General features: G+C 46.4%; 1 protein-coding gene and 1 long non-coding RNA gene across 2 annotated transcripts in view; both read left to right on the plus strand.

The window, feature by feature from the left end:
• LOC123748311 (uncharacterized) overlaps positions 1 to 20,994 on the plus strand; it is a 314,236-nt gene that overhangs the window by 180,214 nt on the left and 113,028 nt on the right. The window lies entirely within an intron of this gene.
• LOC138354427 (uncharacterized) lies at positions 93 to 15,175 on the plus strand. The gene is made up of 2 exons (XR_011223557.1): positions 93 to 177; positions 14,588 to 15,175. It is a non-coding gene; the product is annotated as an uncharacterized lncRNA (long non-coding RNA).

Consider the following 20,994-nt stretch of genomic DNA (forward strand, 5'->3'; position numbering starts at 1 on the left):
AAGTAATATATATTTACACAATCATCAAAATTGAAAACAAATCAATGTAAATTATGTAAATACTGTCATTGTGTTTCTTTCAGAGGATTGAGGGAATCATATTATTCAGAGAGTGTCTTTGCTGCTGAAAATGATGTGACTAATCACCTTAACCATATAGAGAGCTTAAAAACAAAGGTAAATATTATGTGTACAGACTTTGTAAACTGTACATAGATTTTATATTTTTATTTATATATACAAGACTTTTTACATTCTTGTACAGCCACTAGCACACATAGTGTTTCAAGCAAGTCGTTAATCCTATGTTCCCCAGAATATGACCCCACCAAATCCATTAACAACCAGGTACCCATTTTACTGTTGGGTAAACAGGGGGGGGGGGCATAGTTAAGGGTTGATGCCCAGTAAATCTTCCAAGGCCAGGATACAAACCCAGGACAAAGTGCTCGCGAAACGCCAGGCGAGTGTCTTAACCCACTACACCATTGGGAAAAGACAGTCATGATGTCTTACAGTTTACAGAGTTAATATATATATTATAACAAGTAGTTAGGTTTTTTTTAACCCACAGGCAAGTCAACAAGTAAAACATAGAGTACTCAACGTTTGTCAAGAGCTACATGCACCATATAAATGGTGATTTTTGGGGTCTGAAGCCATATTGAGTAAGATGCTATATTTCTGTTGGTCTATATCACTTTTATATAACCCATCAGCTTAGGTTTTTTTCATTATTTATTATATATTTTATATATACTATATTTATATAATTATATACATATATATATATATATATATATATATATATATATATATATATATATATATATATATATATATGCGAACAAGCCTGAATGGTCCCCAGGACAATATGCAACTGAAAACTCACACCCCAGAAGTGACTCGAACCCATACTCCCAGAAGCAACGCAACTGGTATGTACAAGACGCCTTAATCCACTTGACCATCACGACCGGACATAATGAGGTGATAGCCGAGGCTATTTGAACCACCCCACCGCCGGCACTCGGATAGTAATCTTGGGCATAGCATTTTACCAAATCACCTCATTCTTTGGGGCTCACGTGAGGAACACAAATGCGAACAAGCCTGAATGGTCCCCAGGACAATATGCAACTGAAAACTCACACCCCAGAAGTGACTCGAACCCATACTCCCAGAAGCAACGCAACTGGTATGTACAAGACGCCTTAATCCACTTGACCATCACGACCGGACATAATGAGGTGATAGCCGAGGCTATTTGAGCCACCCCACCGCCGGCACTCGGATAGTAATCTTGGGCATAGCATTTTACCAAATCACCTCATTCTTTGGGGCACACGTGAGGAACACAAATGCGAACAAGCCTGAATGGTCCCCAGGACAATATGCAACTGAAAACTCACACCCCAGAAGTGACTCGAACCCATACTCCCAGAAGCAACGCAACTGGTATGTACAAGACGCCTTAATCCACTTGACCATCACGACCGGACATAATGAGGTGATAGCCGAGGCTATTTGAACCACCCCACCGCCGGCACTTGGATAGTAATCTTGGGCATAGCATTTTACCAAATCACCTCATTCTTTGGGGCACACGTGAGGAACACAAATGCGAACAAGCCTGAATGGTCCCCAGGACAATATGCAACTGAAAACTCACACCCCAGAAGTGACTCGAACCCATACTCCCAGAAGCAACGCAACTGGTATGTACAAGACGCCTTAATCCACTTGACCATCACGACCGGACATAATGAGGTGATAGCCGAGGCTATTTGAACCACCCCACCGCCGGCACTCGGATAGTAATCTTGGGCATAGCATTTTACCAAATCACCTCATTCTTTGGGGCACACGTGAGGAACACAAATGCGAACAAGCCTGAATGGTCCCCAGGACAATATGCAACTGAAAACTCACACCCCAGAAGTGACTCGAACCCATACTCCCAGAAGCAACGCAACTGGTATGTACAAGACGCCTTAATCCACTTGACCATCACGACCGGACATAATGAGGTGATAGCCGAGGCTATTTGAACCACCCCACCGCCGGCACTCGGAAAGTAATCTTGGGCATAGCATTTTACCAAATCACCTCATTCTTTGGGGCACACGTGAGGAACACAAATGCGAACAAGCCTGAATGGTCCCCAGGACAATATGCAACTGAAAACTCACACCCCAGAAGTGACTCGAACCCATACTCCCAGAAGCAACGCAACTGGTATGTACAAGACGCCTTAATCCACTTGACCATCACGACCGGACATAATGAGGTGATAGCCGAGGCTATTTGAACCACCCCACCGCCGGCACTCGGATAGTAATCTTGGGCATAGCATTTTACCAAATCACCTCATTCTTTGGGGCACACGTGAGGAACACAAATGCGAACAAGCCTGAATGGTCCCCAGGACAATATGCAACTGAAAACTCACACCCCAGAAGTGACTCGAACCCATAAGATTTATTTTTGTAATAAAATCAATAAACTTTATGTAATTAAGTCAGAGTTGACTCCCATCAATCTTACTTCCTTTACAGAACAATATAATTTCTAAGAAAAAATTCCTAAGTATTTATGTAACATATATGATATATTTTTTTAATAAAATCAACAAACTTGTGTTTAAAGTCAGTAGTCCATATATTAATTTATCAATCCATCCTTGTGCAGTATGTGCAGTACCACAGCCTGGGTGTGGTACTGCACATACTGCACATGTGTGCTTCTCTCAGAAGTTCCTGTTGCACCTCTGCTTTTCAACGGGGGTATTCTGCACATCCTGTCATACCTTCTTGTTTCATGTGATGTTATTTACGTGTGCAGGTTATTTCTGTGTGATGGTTGTAATTTCAGATTTTTGTTGATTAATTTGGATTAATTTGGTAATTAAGGGTGGTGGGTCCCCAAGCACAGTTATATATATATATATATATATATATATATATATATATATATATATATATATATATATATATATATATATATATATATATATATATATATATGTCGTACCTAGTAGCCAGAACTCACTTCTCAGCCTACTATGCAAGGCCCGATTTGAATAATAAGCCAAGTTTTCATGAATTAATATATTTTCTCTAATTTTTTTCTTATGAAGTGATGAAGCTATCCATTTCATTATGTATGATGTCAATTTTTTTTATTGGAGATAAAATTAACGTAGATATATGACCGAACCTAACCAACCCTACCTAACCTAACCTAACCTATCTTTATAGGTTAGGTTGGGTTAGGTAGCCGAAAAAGTTAGGTTAGGTTAGGTTAGGTAGGTTAGGTAGTCGAAAAACAATTAATTCATGAAAACTTGGCTTATTAGGCAAATGGGGCCTTGCATAGTAGGCTGAGAAGTGCGTTCTGGCTACTAGGTACGACATATATATATATATATATATATATATATATATATATATATATATATATATATAAATATATATATAAATATATATATAAATATATATATAAATATATATATATATATATATATATATATATATATATATATATATATATATATATATATATATATATATATATATATATATATATATATATATATATATATATGTCGTACCTAGTAGCCAGAACTCACTTCTCAGCCTACTATTCAAGGCCCGATTTGCCTAATAAGCCAAGTTTTCCTAAATTAATATATTTACTATAATTTTTTTCTTATGAAATGATAAAGCTACCCTTTTCACTATGTATGAGGTCAATTTTTTTTATTGGAGTTAAAATTAACGTTAGATATATGACCGAACCTAACCAACCCTACCTAACCTAACCTAACCTATATATATAGGTAAGGTTAGGTTAGGTAGCCAAAAAAAGCTAGGTTAGGTTAGGTTAGGTAGGTTAGGTAGGTTAGGTAGACGAAAAAACATTAATTCATGAAAACTTGGCTTATTAGGCAAATCGGGCCTTGCATAGTAGGCTGAGAAGTGAGTTCTGGCTACTAGGTACGACATATATATATATATATATATATATATATATATATATATATATATATATATATATGTCGTACCTAGTAGCCAGAACGCACTTTTTGGCCTACTATGCAAGGCCCGATTTGCCTAATAAGCCAAGTTTTCCTGAATTATTATATTTTCTCTAGTTTTTTCTTATGAAATGATAAAGCTACCCATTTCATTATGTATGAGGTCAATTTTTTTTTATTGGAGTTAAAATTAACGTAGATATATGACCGAACCTAACCAACCCAACCTAACCTAACCTAACCTATCTTTATAGGTTAGGTTTGGTTATGTAGCCGAAAAAGTTAGGTTAGGTTAGGTTAGGTACGTTAGGTAGTCGAAAAACAATTAATTCATGAAAACTTGGCTTATTAGGCAAATCGGGGCTTGCATAGTAGGCTGAGAAGTGCGTTCTGGCTACTAGGTACGACATATATATATATATATATATATATATATATATATATATATATATATGTCGTACCTAGTAGCCAGAACGCACTTCTCTGCCTACTTTGCATGGCCCGATTTGCCTAATAAGCCAAGTTTTCCTGAATTAATCGTTTTTCGACGACCTAACCTACCTAACCTAACCTAACCTAACTTTTTCGGCTACCTAACCTAACCTAACCTATAAAGATAGATTAGGTTAGGTTAGGTAGGGTTGGTTAGGTTTGGTCATATATCTATGTTAATTTTAACTGCAATAAAAAAAAATTGACCTTATACATAATGAAATGGGTAGCTTTATCCTTTCATAAGAAAAAATTTTGAAAAAATATATTAATTCAGGAAAACTTGGCTTATTAGGCAAATCGGGCCTTGCATAGTAGGCTGAGAAGTGCGTTCTGGCTACTAGGTACGACATATATATATATATATATATATATATATATATGTCGTACCTAGTAGCCAGAACTCACTTGTCAGCCTACTATTCAAGGCCCGATTTGCCTAATAAGCCAAGTTTTCCTGAATTAATATATTTACTATAATTTTTTTCTTATGAAATGATAAAGCAACCCTCTTCTCTATGTATGAGGTCAATTTTTTTTTATTGGAGTTAAAATTAACGTAGATATATGACCGAACCTAACCAACCCTACCTAACCTAACCTAACCTATATTTATAGGTAAGGTTAGGTTAGGTAGCCAAAAAAAGCTAGGTTAGGTTAGGTTAGGTAGGTTAGGTAGACGAAAAAACATTAATTCGTGAAAACTTGGCTTATTAGGCAAATCGGGCCTTGAATAGTAGGCTGAGAAGTGCGTTCTGGCTATTAGGTACGACATATATATATATATATATATATATATATATAATTAACAGTTAGTTAGTAGTTAGTAGTTAATAATTAGTAGACAGTTGGTGTGGGACTACACTTGCGTTTCAACTTTAGCCAATACCTATGTTGACTTCAGTGCTACACAAGCAGGAGGAGCTGCCAATCACCGGGAAGCGGCCAAGTCACGTAAATACAGAGACCTTGAGCACCACTACAATTTTGTCCCCATTGCCTCAGAGACGCTTGGTGCCTGGGGTAAAAGTGCTGCTAGCTTTTTAAAGGAGTTGGGGTCTAAGCTAATCGAAACAACTAGAGACCCCAGAGCTGCCAGTTTTCTTTTTCAGCGCCTTAGTGTGGCAATCCAGAGAGGAAATGCTCACTGCATCCATGGTTCGTGCCCGCCATCTGAGGAGCTGGAGGAGCTATTCAACTTATGACAAGCAGCCTTGTACCCTGTATGTAATCAATATTGTAACTTTTTTTGTGTAATGACATTTTCAAATAAAGTTAGATAAATATACACACTTAACAAAAGAATAGGGGTGGTAGGAGAAGAAAATATCAAAGTGTTCAGTGAGGATCCAAAAGGTCTTCTCTGAGTACTCTTTATTTTCTTCTCTGAGGCTATGGGTCCCTACATTTGCACCAGAGGTGGTACCCCTTCTAGGTTTTAAAATATATATATATATATATATATATATATATATATATATATATATATATATATATATATATATATATATATATATATATATATATATATATATTAATATTAATATTAATATACTTTGGTAGCAGTCTTTCCTTTAGACATATATTAATAAATATGACCGGAAAAGTAAGATTAATTCTAACACGAATTTTCTCAATATTTCTTATGTTTCTTTTCACTGTTGATGGTAACTGAAAAATCAATTCTCCAAAATTAATTTTTATTTCTAGTCTGACGCGATACTTGAACGCGTTTTGTAATAACTTGTTTACACAACTAGTGGGTTGTGGTGCTGTGTTTGGTTGTTCTAGTGAGTTGTTGTGCTGTGTTTGGTTGTTCTAGTGGGCTGTGGTACTGTGTTTGGTTGTTCTAGTAGGTTGTTGTGCTGTGTTTGGTTGTTCTAGTTGGTTGTGGTGTTGTGTTTGGTTGTTTTAGTGGGCTGTGGTGCTGTGTTTGGTTGTTCTAGTGGGTTGTGGTGCTGGGTTTGGTTGATCTAGTGGGCTGTGGTGCTGTGTTTGGTTGTTCTAGTGGGTTGTGGTGCTGTGTTTGGTTGTTCTAGTGGGTTGTGGTGCTGGGTTTGGTTGTTCTAGTGGGCTGTGGTACTGTGTTTGGTTGTTCTAGTAGGTTGTTGTGCTGTGTTTGGTTGTTCTAGTTGGTTGTGGTGTTGTGTTTGGTTGTTTTAGTGGGCTGTGGTGCTGTGTTTGGTTGTTCTAGTGGGTTGTGGTGCTGGGTTTGGTTGTTCTAGTGGGCTGTGGTGCTGTGTTTGGTTGTTCTAGTGGGTTGTGGTGCTGTGTTTGGTTGTTCTAGTGGGTTGTGGTGCTGGGTTTGGTTGTTCTAGTGGGCTGTGGTACTGTGTTTGGTTGTTCTAGTAGGTTGTTGTGCTGTGTTTGGTTGTTCTAGTTGGTTGTGGTGTTGTGTTTGGTTGTTTTAGTGGGCTGTGGTGCTGTGTTTGGTTGTTCTAGTGGGTTGTGGTGCTGGGTTTGGTTGTTCTAGTGGGTTGTGGTGCTGGGTTTGGTTGTTCTAGTGGGCTGTGGTGCTGGGTTTGGTTGTTCTAGTGGGAGGTGGTGCTGTGTTTGGTTGTTATAGTGGGCTGTGGTGCAGTGTTTAGTTGTTCTGGTGGGTTGTGGTGCTGTGTTTGGTTGTTCTAGTGGGCTGTGGTGCTGTGTTTGATTGTTCTAGTGGGATGTGGTGCTGTGTTTGGTTGGTCTAGTGGGCTGTGGTGCTGTGTTTGGTTGTTCTAGTGGGCTGTGGTGCTATGTTTGGTGATCTAGTGTTTAGGTGTTTTGGTGAGGTGTTTTGGTGAGGTGCTGGTGAGAGTAGCCTGGAAGGAGAGGTGCTGGTGAGAGTAGCATAGAAAGAGAGGTGCTAGTGAGAGTAGCATCGAAGGTGAGGTGCTGGTGAGAGTAGCATGGAAGGAGAGGTGCTAATGAGAGTAGCATCGAAGGTGAGGTGCTGGTGAGAGTAGCTTGGAAGGAGAGGTGTTTGTGAGTGTAACATGGATAGAGAGGTGCTGGTGAGAGTACCAAGGATGGAGAGGTGCTGGTGAGAGTAGCATGGAAGAAGAGGTGTTGGTGAGAGTAGTATGGAAGGAGAGATGCTGGTGAGAGTAGCATGGAAGGAGAGGTGCTGGTGAGAGTAACATGGAAGGAGAGGTACTGGTGAGAGTAGCACCAAAGGAGAGGTGCTGCTGAGAGTAGCATGGAAGGAGAGGTGTTGGTGAGAGTAACATGGAAGGAGAGGTGCTGGCGAGAGTAGCATCTAAGGAGAGCTGTTGGTGAGAGTAGCATGAAAGGAGAGGTGCTGGTGAGAGTAGCATGGAAGGAGAAATGTTGGTGAGAGTAGAATGGAAGGAGAGGTGCTGGTGAGAGTAGCATGGAAGGAGAGGTGTTAGTGAGAGTAGCAAGGAAGGAGAGGTGCTGGCGAGAGTAGCATGGAAGGAGAGATGTTGTTGAGAGTAGCATGGAAGGAGAGGTGCTGGTGAGAGTAGCATGGAAAGAGAGATGTTGGTTAGTGTACCATGGAAAGAGAGATGTTGGTGAAAGTAGCATGGAAGGAGAGGTGCAGGTGAGAGTAACATGGAAGGAGAGGTGGTGATGAGAGTAGCATGGAAGGAGAGGTGCTGGTGAGAGTAGCATAGAAGGAGAGGTGGTGGTGAGAGTAGCGTGGAAAGAGAGGTGCTGGTGAGAGTAGCATGGAAGGAGAGGTGTTGGTAAGAGTAGCATAAAAGAAGAGGTGTTGGTGAGAGTAGCATGGTAGGAGAGGTGCTGGTGAGAGTAGCATAGAAGGAGAGGTGGTGGTGAGAGTAGCGTGGAAAGAGAGGTGCTGGTGAGAGTAGCATGGAAGGAGAGGTGTTGGTAAGAGTAGCATAAAAGGAGAGGTGTTGGTGAGAGTAGCATGTAAGGAGAGGTGCTGGTGAGAGTAGCATAGAAAGAGAGGTGCTGGTGAAAGTAGCATCTAATGAGAGGTGTTGGTCAGAGTAGCATGGAAGGAGAGGTGCTGGCGAGAGTAGCATGGAAGGAGAGGTGCTAATGAGAGTAGCATGGAAGGTGAGATGCGGGTGAGAGTAGCCTGGAAGGAGAGGTGTTTGTGAGAGTAGCATGGAAGGAGAGGTGCTGATGAGAATAGCATGGAAAGAGAGGTGCTGGTGAGAGTAGCATGGAAGGAGAGGTGGTGGTGAGAGTAGCATGGAAGGAGAAGTGCTAGTGAGAGTAGCATCGAAGGTGAGGTGCTGGTGAGAGCAGCATGGAAGGAGAGGAGTTGGTGAGAGTAGCATGGAAGGAGAGGTGGTGGTGAGAGTATCATGGAAAGAGGTGCTGGTGAGAGTAGCATGGAAAGAGAGGTGCTGGCGAGAGTAGCATGGAAGGAGAGGTGCTGGTGAGATTAGCATGAAAGGAAAGGTGCTGGTGAGAGTAGAACCTAATGAGAGGTGTTGGTGAGAGTAGCATGGAAGGAGAGGTGCTGGTGAGAGTAGCACCTAAGGAGAGGTGTTGGTTAGAGTAGCATGGAAGGAGAGGTGCTGGCGAGAGTAGCATAGAAGGAGAGGTGCTATTGAGAGTAGCATAGAAGGTGAGGTGCTGGTGAGAGTAGCCTGGAAGGAGAGGTGTTTGTGAGAGTAATATGGAAGGAGAGGTGCTGGTGAGAGTAGTATGGAAGGAGAGGTGCTGGTGAGAGTAGCATGGAAGGAGAGGTGCTAATGAGAGTAGCATCGAAGGTGAGGTGCTGGTGAGAGTAGCTTGGAAGGAGAGGTGTTTGTGAGTGTAACATGGATAGAGAGGTGCTGGTGAGAGTACCAAGGATGGAAAGGTGCTGGTGAGAGTAGCATGGAAGAAGAGGTGTTGGTGAGAGTAGTATGGAAGAAGAGGTGCTGGTGAGAGTAGCATGGAAGGAGAGGTGTTGGTGAGAGTAACATGGAAGGAGAGGTACTGGTGAGAGTAGCACCAAAGGAGAGGTGCTGCTGAGAGTAGCATGGAAGGAGAGGTGTTGGTGAGAGTAACATGGAAGGAGAGGTGCTGGCGAGAGTAGCATCTAAGGAGAGCTGTTGGTGAGAGTAGCATGAAAGGAGAGGTGCTGGTGAGAGTAGCATGGAAGGAGAGGTGTTGGTGAGAGTAACATGGAAGGAGAGGTGCTGGTTAGAGTAACATGGAAGAAGAGGTGCTGGTGAGAGTAGCATGGAAGGAGAGGTGTTAGTGAGAGTAGCATAGAAGGAGAGGTGCTTGCGAGAGTAGCATGGATGAAGAGGTGCTGGTGAGAGTAGCATGGAAGGAGAGGAGCTGGTGAGATTAACATGGAAGGAGAGGTGCTGGTGAGAGTAGCATGGAAGGAGAAATGTTGGTGAGAGTAGAATGGAAGGAGAGGTGCTGGTGAGAGTAGCATGGAAGGAGAGGTGTTAGTGAGAGTAGCAAGGAAGGAGAGGTGCTGGCGAGAGTAGCATGGAAGGAGAGATGTTGTTTAGAGTAGCATGGAAGGAGAGGTGCTGGTGAGAGTATCATGGAAAGAGAGATGTTGGTAAGAGTAGCATAAAAGGAGAGAAGTTGGTGAGAGTAGCATGTAAGGAGAGGTGCTGGTGAGAGTAGCATAGAAAGAGAGGTGTTGGTGAAAGTAGCATCTAATGAGAGGTGTTGGTCAGAGTAGCATGGAAGGAGAGGTGCTGGCGACAGTAGCATGGAAGGAGAGGTGCTAGTGAGAGTAGCATGGAAGGTGAGATGCGGGTGAGAGTAGCCTGGAAGGAGAGGTGTTTGTGAGAGTAGCATGGAAGGAGAGGTGCTGATGAGAATAGCATGGATAGAGAGGTGCTGGTGAGAGTAGCATGGAAGGAGAGGTGGTGGTGAGAGTAGCATGGAAGGAGAGGTGCTAGTGAGAGTACCATCGAAGGTGAGGTTCTGGTGAGAGCAGTATGGAAGGAGAGGTGTTGGTGAGAGTACCATGGAAGGAGAGGTGCTGGTGAGAGTATCATGGAAAGAGAGGTGCTGGTGAGAGTAGCATGGAAGGAGAGGTGCTGGCGAGAGTAGCATGGATGGAGAGGTGCTGGTGAGATTAGCATGAAAGGAAAGGTGTTGGTGAGAGTAGCATGGAAGGAGAGGTGCTAGTGAGAGTAGCTAGGAAGGAGAGGAGTTGGTGAGAGTAACATGGATAGAGAGGTGCTGGTGAGAGTTGCATGGATGGAGAGGCACTGGTGAGAGTAGCATGGAAGAAGAGGTGCTGGTGAGAGTAGTATGGAAGGAGAGGTGCTGGTGAGAGTAGCATGGAAGGAGAGGTGCTGGTGAGAGTAACATGGAAGGACAGGTACTGGTGAGAGTAGCACCAAAGGAGAGGTGCTGGTGAGAGTAACATGGAAGGAGAGGTGTTGGTGAGAGTAAAATGGAAGGAGAGGTGCTGGTGAGAGTAGCATCTAAGGAGAGCTGTTGGTAAGAGTAGCATGAAAGGAGAGTTGCTGGTGAGAGTAGCATGGAAGGAGAGGTGCTAGTGAGAGTAGCATCGAAGGTGAGGTCCTGGTGAGAGCAGCATGGAAGGAGAGGTGTTGGTGAGAGTAGCATGGAAGGAGAGGTGTTTGTGAGAGTTGCATGGAAGGAGAGGGGCTGGTGAGAGTAGCATGAATAGAGAGGTGCTGGTGAGAGTAGCATGGAAGGAGAGGTGGTGGTGAGCGTAGCATGGAAAGAGAGGTGCTAGTGAGAGTAGCATCGAAGGTGAGGTGCTGGTGAGAGCAGCATGGAAGGAGAGGTGTTGGTGAGAGTAGCATGGAAAGAGAGGTGCTAGTGAAAGTAGCATGGAAGGAGAGGTGCTGGCGAGAGTAGCATGGATGGAGAGGTGCTGGTGAGAGTAGCATGAAAGGAAAGGTGTTGGTGAGAGTAGCATGGATGGAGAGGTGCTGGTGAGAGTAGCTTGGAAGGAGAGGTGTTGGTGAGAGTAACATGGATAGAGAAGTGCTGGTGAGAGTAGCATGGATGGAGAGGTGCTGGTGAGAGTAGCATGGAAGGAAAGGTGTTGGTGAGAGTAGCATGGAAGGAGACGTGCTGGTGAGAGAAGAAAGGAAGGAGAGGTGCTGGTGAGAGTAACATGGAAAGAGAGGTGCTGGCCAGAGTAGCATGGAAGGAGAGGTGTTGGTGATAGTAACATGGAAGGAGAGGTGTTTATGAGAGTAGCAAGGAAGGAGAGGTGCTGGTGAGAGTAGCATCTAAGGAGAGGTGTTGGTGAGAGTAACATGGAAGGAGAGGTGCTGGTGAGAGTAGCATCTAAGGAGAGCTGTTGGTGAGAGTAGCATGAAAGGAGAGGTGCTGGTGAGAGTAACATGGAAGGAGAGGTGTTGGTGAGAGAAACATGGAAGGAGAGGTGCTGTTAGAGTAACATGGAAGAAGAGGTTCTGGTGAGAGTAGCATGGAAGGAGAGGTGTTGGTGAGAGTAGCATAGAAGGAGAGGTGCTTGCGAGAGTAGCATGGAAGGAGAGGTGCTGGTGAGAGTAGCATAAAAGGAGAGGTGCTGGTGAGAGTAGCGTGGAATGAGAGGTGCTAATGAGAGTAGCATGGAAGGAGAGGTGTTGGTAAGAGTAGCATAGAAAGAGAGGTGTTTGTGAGAGTAGCATGGAAGGAGAGGTGCTGGTGAGAGTAGCATAGAATGAGAGGTGCTGGTGAGAGTAGCACCTAATGAGAGGTGTTGGTGAGAGTAACATGGAAGGAGAGGTGCTGGTGAGAGTAGCACCTAAGGAGAGGTGTTGGTTAGAGTAGCATGGAAGGAGAGGTGCTGGCGAGAGTAGCATGGAAGGAGAGGTGCTAGTGAGAGTAGCATGGAAAGTGAGGTGCTGGTGAGAGTAGCCTGGAAGGAGAGGTGTTTGTGAGAGTAGCATGGAAGGAGAGGTGCTGGTGAGAGTAGCATGGATAGAGAGGTGCTGGTGAGAGTAGCATGGAAGGAAAGGTGGTGGTGAGAGTAGTATGGAGGGAGAAGTGCTAGTGAGAGTAGCATCGAAGGTGAGGTGCTGTTGAGAGCAGCATGGGAGGAGAGGTGCTGGTGAGAGTAGCATGAAAGGAAAGGTGTTGGTGAGAGTAGCATGGAAGGAGAGGTGCTGGTGAGAGTAACTTGGAAGGAGAGGTGTTGGTGAGAGTAACATGGATAGAGAAGTGCTGGTGAGAGTAGCATGGATGGAGAGTTGCTGGTGAGAGTAGCATTGAAGGAAAGGTGTTGGTGAGAGTAGCATGGAAGGAGACGTGCTGGTGAGAGTAGCATAGAAAGAGAGGTGCTGGTGAGAGCAGCGTGGAAAGAGAGGTGCTGGTGAGAGTAGCATGGAAGGAGAGGTGTTGGTAAGAGTAGCATAGAAGGAGAGGTGTTGGTGAGAGTAGCATGGAAGGAGAGATGCAGGTGAGAGTAGCATAGAAGGAGAGGTGCTGGTGAGAGTAGCACCTAATGGGAGTGTTGGTGAGAGTAGCATGGAAGGAGAGGTGCTGGTGAGAGTAGCATGTAAGGAGAGGTGCTGGCGAGAGTAGCATGGAAGGAGAGGTGCTAGTGAGAGTAGCATGGAAGGTGAGGTTCTGGTGAGAGTAGCCTGGAAGGAGAGGTGTTTGTGAGAGTAGCATGGAAGTAGAGGTGCTGGTGAGAGTAGCATGGATAGAGAGGTGCTGGTGAGAGTAGCATGGAAGGAGAGGTGTTGGTGAGAGTAGCATGGAAGGAGAAGTGCTGGTGAGAGTAGCATGGAAGGTGAGGTGTTGAGGTGTTGGTGACAGTATCGTGGAAGGAGAGGAGCTGTTGAGAGTAGCATGGAAGGAGAGGTGTTGGTGAGAGTTGCAAGGAAAAAGAGGTGTTGGTTAGAGTAACATAGAAGGAGAGGAGCTGGTGAGAGTAGCATGGAAGGAGAGGTGTTGGTGAAAGTAGCATGGAAGGAGAGGTGCTGGTGAGAATTGCATGGAAGGAGAGGTGCTAGTGAGAGTAGCATCGAAGGTGAGGTGCTGGTGAGAGCAACATGGAAGGAGAGGTGTTGGTGAGAGTAGCATGGAAGGAGAGGGGCTGGTGAAAATAGCATGGAAAGAGAGGTGCTGGTGAGAGTAGCATGGAAGCAGAGGTGCTGGCGAGAGTAGAATGGATAGAGAGGTGCTGGTGAGAGTAGCATGAAAGGAAAGGTGTTGGTGAGAGTAGCATGGAAGGAGAGGTGCTGGTGAGAGTAGCTTCGAATGAGAGGTGTTGGTGAGAGTAACATGGATGGAGAGGTGCTGGTGAGAGTAGCATGGATGGAGAGGTGCTGGTGAGAGTAGCATGGAAGGAAAGGTGTTGGTGAGAGTAGCATGGAAGGAGACGTGCTGGTGACAGTAGAATGAAAGGAGAGGTGCTGGTGAGAGTTACATGGAAGGAGAGGTGCTGGTGAGAGTAGCATGGAAGAAGTGCTGGTGAGAGTAGCATGGAATGTGGGGTGTTGGTGAGAGTATCGTGGAAGGAGAGGAGCTGGTGAGAGTAGCATGGAAGGAGAGGTGTTGGTGAGAGTAGCATGGAAGGAGAGATGTTGGTTAGAGTAACATGGAAGGAGAGGAGCTGGTGAGAGTAGCATGGAAGGAGAGGTGTTGGTGAGAGTAGCATGGAAGGAGAGGTGCTGGTGAGAGTAGCATGGAAGGAGAGGTGCTGGTGAGAGTAGCATCTAAGGAGAGGTGTTGGTGAAAGTATCGTGGAAGGAGAGGAGCTGGTGAGAGTAGCATGGAAGGAGGGGTGCTGGTGAGAGTAGCATGGAAGGAGAGGTGCTGGTGAGATTAGCATCTAAGGAGAGGTGTTGGTGAGAGTAACATGGAAGGAGAGGTGCTGGTGAGAGTTGTTACGGACCCGAGTCCAGCGTTCGAGCACGGAGCAGTGACGACAACGCCATCTGTGAGTCAGCTCCCGAAACCCCCTCCAAATGGACGACGCCATCTAGCGAGGGCGGGATATACCGGCCACAGGGGCTGGTTTCCCGTCTTAATCAGCTAGTAACGTAGCCGCTGCTGACCTCTGGTGAGGTGGCATTTAGACAGCAATGCCATCTATGGAGTGGATATGTGGGCGTTTGTGTCTAAGCCGGTAAGTGAGGTGCCATAGAGTGTAACTAGTACTGATGACGTGTTTGATTACAGAGTCGACCTGGGACTGCTGTACAGGACGGTGGTGCAGTCTATCCAAGGCAGCCAAAGTCTCTCCACGTGTTTGCTGAAGAAGCTGTGAGTTGCTCCCGGATGAACACTGCTGAGAGTGTTAGCCTGCCTGTGACGTGGCAGAGTTGAGGAATCGTCGTACCCGGGGGTTGACTGGTGGAAGAGACTAGCCACTGTGGTGCTATATAGAGGAGACTGATCAGCGGGATGACACGAGGCTCCTGCCTAGGGCTCGCAACCCTAGTATCGGTCGTGGAGTGGCCTACGCAGCGGAGCTGATTGGAACCTGCCAGCTACAGGCTGGATTTGTGGATGAAGGCCTCCAGGACGGTGCACCCAGTGGGACTGTGATTTGGCTGGCCTGTGGCCAGGGTAGATTCGCCTAGAGAATCTAAGGATTCATCGTGAGGCCACAAGAAGAGATTCAGGGCTACTCATCTTGAGCACCGTGGAACATTCCTGAGACTTCAGAGGAAGACGAGTTATTGTACATAAGTGTAGTTATAGCCTCCGCGTGTGACTGTGATATATTTATTTAATGGTGGTGGTAGAAATATATATTTAATTTAGTGTATTTGTATCCCTTCCACTTTAATTTACTTGCGTTATGGAACACACCCCTTGAAAGCCACTACTAACTTGGGGCCAGATACCCAAACTCTAATAACAACAGAGAAGAACCCCAGTTGCGACCCAATAGGGCCCTAACAAGAGTAGCATGGAAAGAGAGAGATGTTGGTGAGAGTAGCATGGAAGGAGAGGTGTTGGTGAGAGTAGCATGGAAGGAGAGGTGCTGGTGAGGGTAGCATGGAAGGAGAGGTGCTGGTGAGAGTAGCATGGAAGGAGAGGTGTGGGTGAGAGTAGCATAGAAGGAGAGGTGTGGGTGAGAGTAGCATAGAAGGAGAGGTGCTGGTGAGAGTAGCATGGAAGGAGAGGTGCGGGTGAGAGTAGCATGGAAGCAGATTTGCTGGTGAGAGTAGCACCTAAGGAGAGGTGTTTGTGAGAGTAGCATAGAAGGAGAGGTGCTGGTGAGTGTAGCATGGAAAGAGAGATGTTGGTGATAGTAGCATGGAAGGAGAGGTGCTGGTGAGAGTAGCGTGGAAGGAGAGGTGCTGGTGAGAGTAGCATGGAAAGAGAGGTGCTGGTGAGAGTAGCTTGGAAGGAGAGGTGCTGGTGAGAGTAACATGGAAGGAGAGGTGTGGGTGAGAGTAGCATGGAAGGAGAGGTGCTGGTGAGAGTAGCATGGAAGGAGAGGTGCCTGCGAGAGTAGCATGGAAGGAGAGGTGCTGGTGGGAGTAGCATGGAATGAGAGATGTTGGTGAGAGTAGAATGGAAGGAGAGGAGTTGGTTAGAGTAGCATGGAAAGAGAGATGTTGGTGAGAGTAGCATGGAAGGAGAGGTGCTGGTGAGAGTAGCATGGAAGGAGAGGTGTTGGTGATAGTAGCATGGAAGGAGAGGTGTTGGTGAGAGTAGCATGGAAGGAGAGGTGCTGATGAGAGTAGCATGAAAGGAGAGGTGTTTGTGAGAGTAGCAAGGAAGGAGAGGTGCTGGTGAGAGTAGCATGGAAAGAGAGATGTTGGTGTTAGTAGCATGGAAGGAGAGATGTTGGTGTTAGTAGCATGGAAGGAGAGGTGCTGGTGAGAGTAGCATAGAAGGAGAGGTGTTGGTAAGAGTAGCATGGAAAGAGAGATGTTGGTGAGAGTAGCATGGAAAGAGAGGAGCTGGTGAGAGTAGCATGGAAGCAGAGTTGTTGGTGAGAGTAGCATGGAAAGAGAAGTGCTGGTGAGAGTAGCATGGAAGGAGAGGTGCTGGTGAGAGTAGCATGGAAGGAGAGGTGCGGGTGAGAGTAGCATATAATGAGAGGTGTTTGTAAGAGTAGCATGAAAGGAGAGGTGCTGGTGAGAGTAGCATGGAAGGAGAGGTGCTGGTGACAGTAGCTTGGAAGGAGAGGTGCTGGTGAGAGTAACATGGAAGGAGAGGTGTCGGTGAGAGTAGCATGGAAGGAGAGGTGCTGGTGAGAGTAGCATGGAAGAAGAGGTGCCTGCGAGAGTAGCATGGAAGGAGAGGTGCTGGTGGGAGTAGCATGGAATGAGAGATGTTGGTGAGAGTAGAATGGAAGGAGAGGAGTTGGTTAGAGTAGCATGGAAAGAGAGATGTTGGTGAGAGTAGCATGGAAGGAGAGGTGCTGGTGAGAGTAGCATGGAAGGAGAGGTGTTGGTGATAGTAGCATGGAAGGAGAGGTGTTGGTGAGAGTAGCATGGAAGGAGAGGTGCTGATGAGAGTAGCATGAAAGGAGAGGTGTTTGTGAGAGTAGCAAGGAAGGAGAGGTGCTGGTGAGAGTAGCATGGAAAGAGAGATGTTGGTGTTAGTAGCATGGAAGGAGAGATGTTGGTGTTAGTAGCATGGAAGGAGAGGTGCTGGTGAGAGTAGCATAGAAGGAGAGGTGTTGGTAAGAGTAGCATGGAAAGAGAGATGTTGGTGAGAGTAGCATGGAAAGAGAGGAGCTGGTGAGAGTAGCATGGAAGCAGAGTTGTTGGTGAGAGTAGCATGGAAAGAGAAGTGCTGGTGAGAGTAGCATGGAAGGAGAGGTGCTGGTGAGAGTAGCATGGAAGGAGAGGTGCGGGTGAGAGTAGCATATAATGAGAGGTGTTTGTAAGAGTAGCATGAAAGGAGAGGTGCTGGTGAGAGTAGCATGGAAGGAGAGGTGCTGGTGACAGTAGCTTGGAAGGAGAGGTGCTGGTGAGAGTAACATGGAAGGAGAGGTGTCGGTGAGAGTAGCATGGAAGGAGAGGTGCTGGTGAGAGTAGCATGGAAGGAGAGGTGTGGGTGAGAGTAGCATAGAAGGAGAGGTGCTGGTGAGAGTAACATGGAAGGAGAGGTGTCAGTGAGAGTAGCATGGAAGGAGAGGTGCTGGTGAGAGTAGCATGGAAGGAGAGGTGTGGGTGAGAGTAGCATGAAAGGAAAGGTGCTGGTGAGAGTAGAACCTAATGAGAGGTGTTGGTGAGAGTAGCATGGAAGGAGAGGTGCTGGTGAGAGTAGCACCTTAGGAGAGGTGTTGGTTAGAGTAGCATGGAAGGAGAGGTGCTGGCGAGAGTAGCATAGAAGGAGAGGTGCTATTGAGAGTAGCATAGAAGGTGAGGTGCTGGTGAGAGTAGCCTGGAAGGAGAGGTGTTTGTGAGAGTAATATGGAAGGAGAGGTGCTGGTGAGAGTAGTATGGAAGGAGAGGTGCTGGTGAGAGTAGCATGGAAGGAGAGGTGCTAATGAGAGTAGCATCGAAGGTGAGGTGCTGGTGAGAGTAGCTTGGAAGGAGAGGTGTTTGTGAGTGTAACATTGATAGAGAGGTGCTGGTGAGAGTTCCAAGGATGGAAAGGTGCTGGTGAGAGTAGCATGGAAGAAGAGGTGTTGGTGAGAGTAGTATGGAAGAAGAGGTGCTGGTGAGAGTAGCATGGAAGGAGAGGTGCTGGTGAGAGTAACATGGAAGGAGAGGTACTGGTGAGAGTAGCACCAAAGGAGAGGTGCTGCTGAGAGTAGCATGGAAGGAGAGGTGTTGGTGAGAGTAACATGGAAGGAGAGGTGCTGGCGAGAGTAGCATCTAAGGAGAGCTGTTGGTGAGAGTAGCATGAAAGGAGAGGTGCTGGTGAGAGTAGCATGGAAGGAGAGGTGTTGGTGAGAGTAACATGGAAGGAGAGGTGCTGGTTAGAGTAACATGGAAGAAGAGGTGCTGGTGAGAGTAGCATGGAAGGAGAGGTGTTAGTGAGATTAGCATAGAAGGAGAGGTGCTTGCGAGAGTAGCATGGATGAAGAGGTGCTGGTGAGAGTAGCATGGAAGGAGAGGAGCTGGTGAGATTAACATGGAAGGAGAGGTGCTGGTGAGAGTAGCATGGAAGGAGAAATGTTGGTGAGAGTAGAATGGAAGGAGAGGTGCTGGTGAGAGTAGCATGGAAGGAGAGGTGTTAGTGAGAGTAGCAAGGAAGGAGAGGTGCTGGCGAGAGTAGCATGGAAGGAGAGATGTTGTTTAGAGTAGCATGGAAGGAGAGGTGCTGGTGAGAGTATCATGGAAAGAGAGATGTTGGTAAGAGTAGCATAAAAGGAGAGAAGTTGGTGAGAGTAGCATGTAAGGAGAGGTGCTGGTGAGAGTAGCATAGAAAGAGAGGTGCTGGTGAAAGTAGCATCTAATGAGAGGTGTTGGTCAGAGTAGCATGGAAGGAGAGGTGCTGGCGACAGTAGCATGGAAGGAGAGGTGCTAGTGAGAGTAGCATGGAAGGTGAGATGCGGGTGAGAGTAGCCTGGAAGGAGAGGTGTTTGTGAGAGTAGCATGGAAGGAGAGGTGCTGATGAGAATAGCATGGATAGAGAGGTGCTGGTGAGAGTAGCATGGAAGGAGAGGTGGTGGTGAGAGTAGCATGGAAGGAGAGGTGCTAGTGAGAGTACCATCGAAGGTGAGGTTCTGGTGAGAGCAGTATGGAAGGAGAGGTGTTGGTGAGAGTACCATGGAAGGAGAGGTGCTGGTGAGAGTATCATGGAAAGAGAGGTGCTGGTGAGAGTAGCATGGAAGGAGATGTGCTGGCGAGAGTAGCATGGATGGAGAGGTGCTGGTGAGATTAGCATGAAAGGAAAGGTGTTGGTGAGAGTAGCATGGAAGGAGAGGTGCTAGTGAGAGTAGCTAGGAAGGAGAGGAGTTGGTGAGAGTAACATGGATAGAGAGGTGCTGGTGAGAGTTGCATGGATGGAGAGGTACTGGTGAGAGTAGCATGGAAGAAGAGGTGCTGGTGAGAGTAGTATGGAAGGAGAGGTGCTGGTGAGAGTAGCATGGAAGGAGAGGTGCTGGTGAGAGTAACATGGAAGGACAGGTACTGGTGAGAGTAGCACCAAAGGAGAGGTGCTGGTGAGAGTAACATGGAAGGAGAGGTGTTGGTGAGAGTAAAATGGAAGGAGAGGTGCTGGTGAGAGTAGCATCTAAGGAGAGCTGTTGGTAAGAGTAGCATGAAAGGAGAGTTGCTGGTGAGAGTAGCATGGAAGGAGAGTTGGTGGTGAGAGTAGCATGGAAGGAGAGGTGCTAGTGAGAGTAGCATCGAAGGTGAGGTCCTGGTGAGAGCAGCATGGAAGGAGAGGTGTTGGTGAGAGTAGCATGGAAGGAGAGGTGTTTGTGAGAGTTGCATGGAAGGAGAGGGGCTGGTGAGAGTAGCATGAATAGAGAGGTGCTGGTGAGAGTAGCATGGAAGGAGAGGTGGTGGTGAGCGTAGCATGGAAAGAGAGGTGCTAGTGAGAGTAGCATCGAAGGTGAGGTGCTGGTGAGAGCAGCATGGAAGGAGAGGTGTTGGTGAGAGTAGCATGGAAAGAGAGGTGCTAGTGAAAGTAGCATGGAAGGAGAGGTGCTGGCGAGAGTAGCATGGATGGAGAGGTGTTGGTGAGAGTAGCATGAAAGGAAAGGTGTTGGTGAGAGTAGCATGGATGGAGAGGTGCTGGTGAGAGTTGCTTGGAAGGAGAGGTGTTGGTGAGAGTAACATGGATAAAGAAGTGCTGGTGAGAGTAGCATGGATGGAGAGGTGCTGGTGAGAGTAGCATGGAAGGAAAGGTGTTGGTGAGAGTAGCATGGAAGGAGACGTGCTGGTGAGAGAAGAATGGAAGGAGAGGTGCTGGTGAGAGTAACATGGAAAGAGAGGTGCTGGCCAGAGTAGCATGGAAGGAGAGGTGTTGGTGAGAGTAACATGGAAGGAGAGGTGTTTATGAGAGTAGCAAGGAAGGAGAGGTGCTGGTGAGAGTAGCATCTAAGGAGAGGTGTTGGTGAGAGTAACATGGAAGGAGAGGTGCTGGTGAGAGTAGCATCTAAGGAGAGCTGTTGGTGAGAGTAGCATGAAAGGAGAGGTGCTGGTGAGAGTAACATGGAAGGAGAGGTGTTGGTGAGAAAAACATGGAAGGAGAGGTGCTGTTAGAGTAACATGGAAGAAGAGGTGCTGGTGAGAGTAGCATGGAAGGAGAGGTGTTGGTGAGAGTAGCATAGAAGGAGAGGTGCTTGCGAGAGTAGCATGGAAGGAGAGGTGCTGGTGAGAGTAGCATAAAAGGAGAGGTGCTGGTGAGAGTAGCGTGGAATGAGAGGTGCTAATGAGAGTAGCATGGAAGGAGAGGTGTTGGTAAGAGTAGCATAGAAAGAGAGGTGTTTGTGAGAGTAGCATGGAAGGAGAGGTGCTGGTGAGAGTAGCATAGAATGAGAGGTGCTGGTGAGAGTAGCACCTAATGAGAGGTGTTGGTGAGAGTAACATGGAAGGAGAGGTGCTGGTGAGAGTAGCACCTAAGGAGAGGTGTTGGTTAGAGTAGCATGGAAGGAGAGGTGCTGGCGAGAGTAGCATGGAAGGAGAGGTGCTAGTGAGAGTAGCATGGAAAGTGAGGTG

Source organism: Procambarus clarkii, chromosome 63, assembly GCF_040958095.1.
Source record: "Procambarus clarkii isolate CNS0578487 chromosome 63, FALCON_Pclarkii_2.0, whole genome shotgun sequence".
Classification (NCBI taxonomy): domain Eukaryota; kingdom Metazoa; phylum Arthropoda; class Malacostraca; order Decapoda; family Cambaridae; genus Procambarus; species Procambarus clarkii.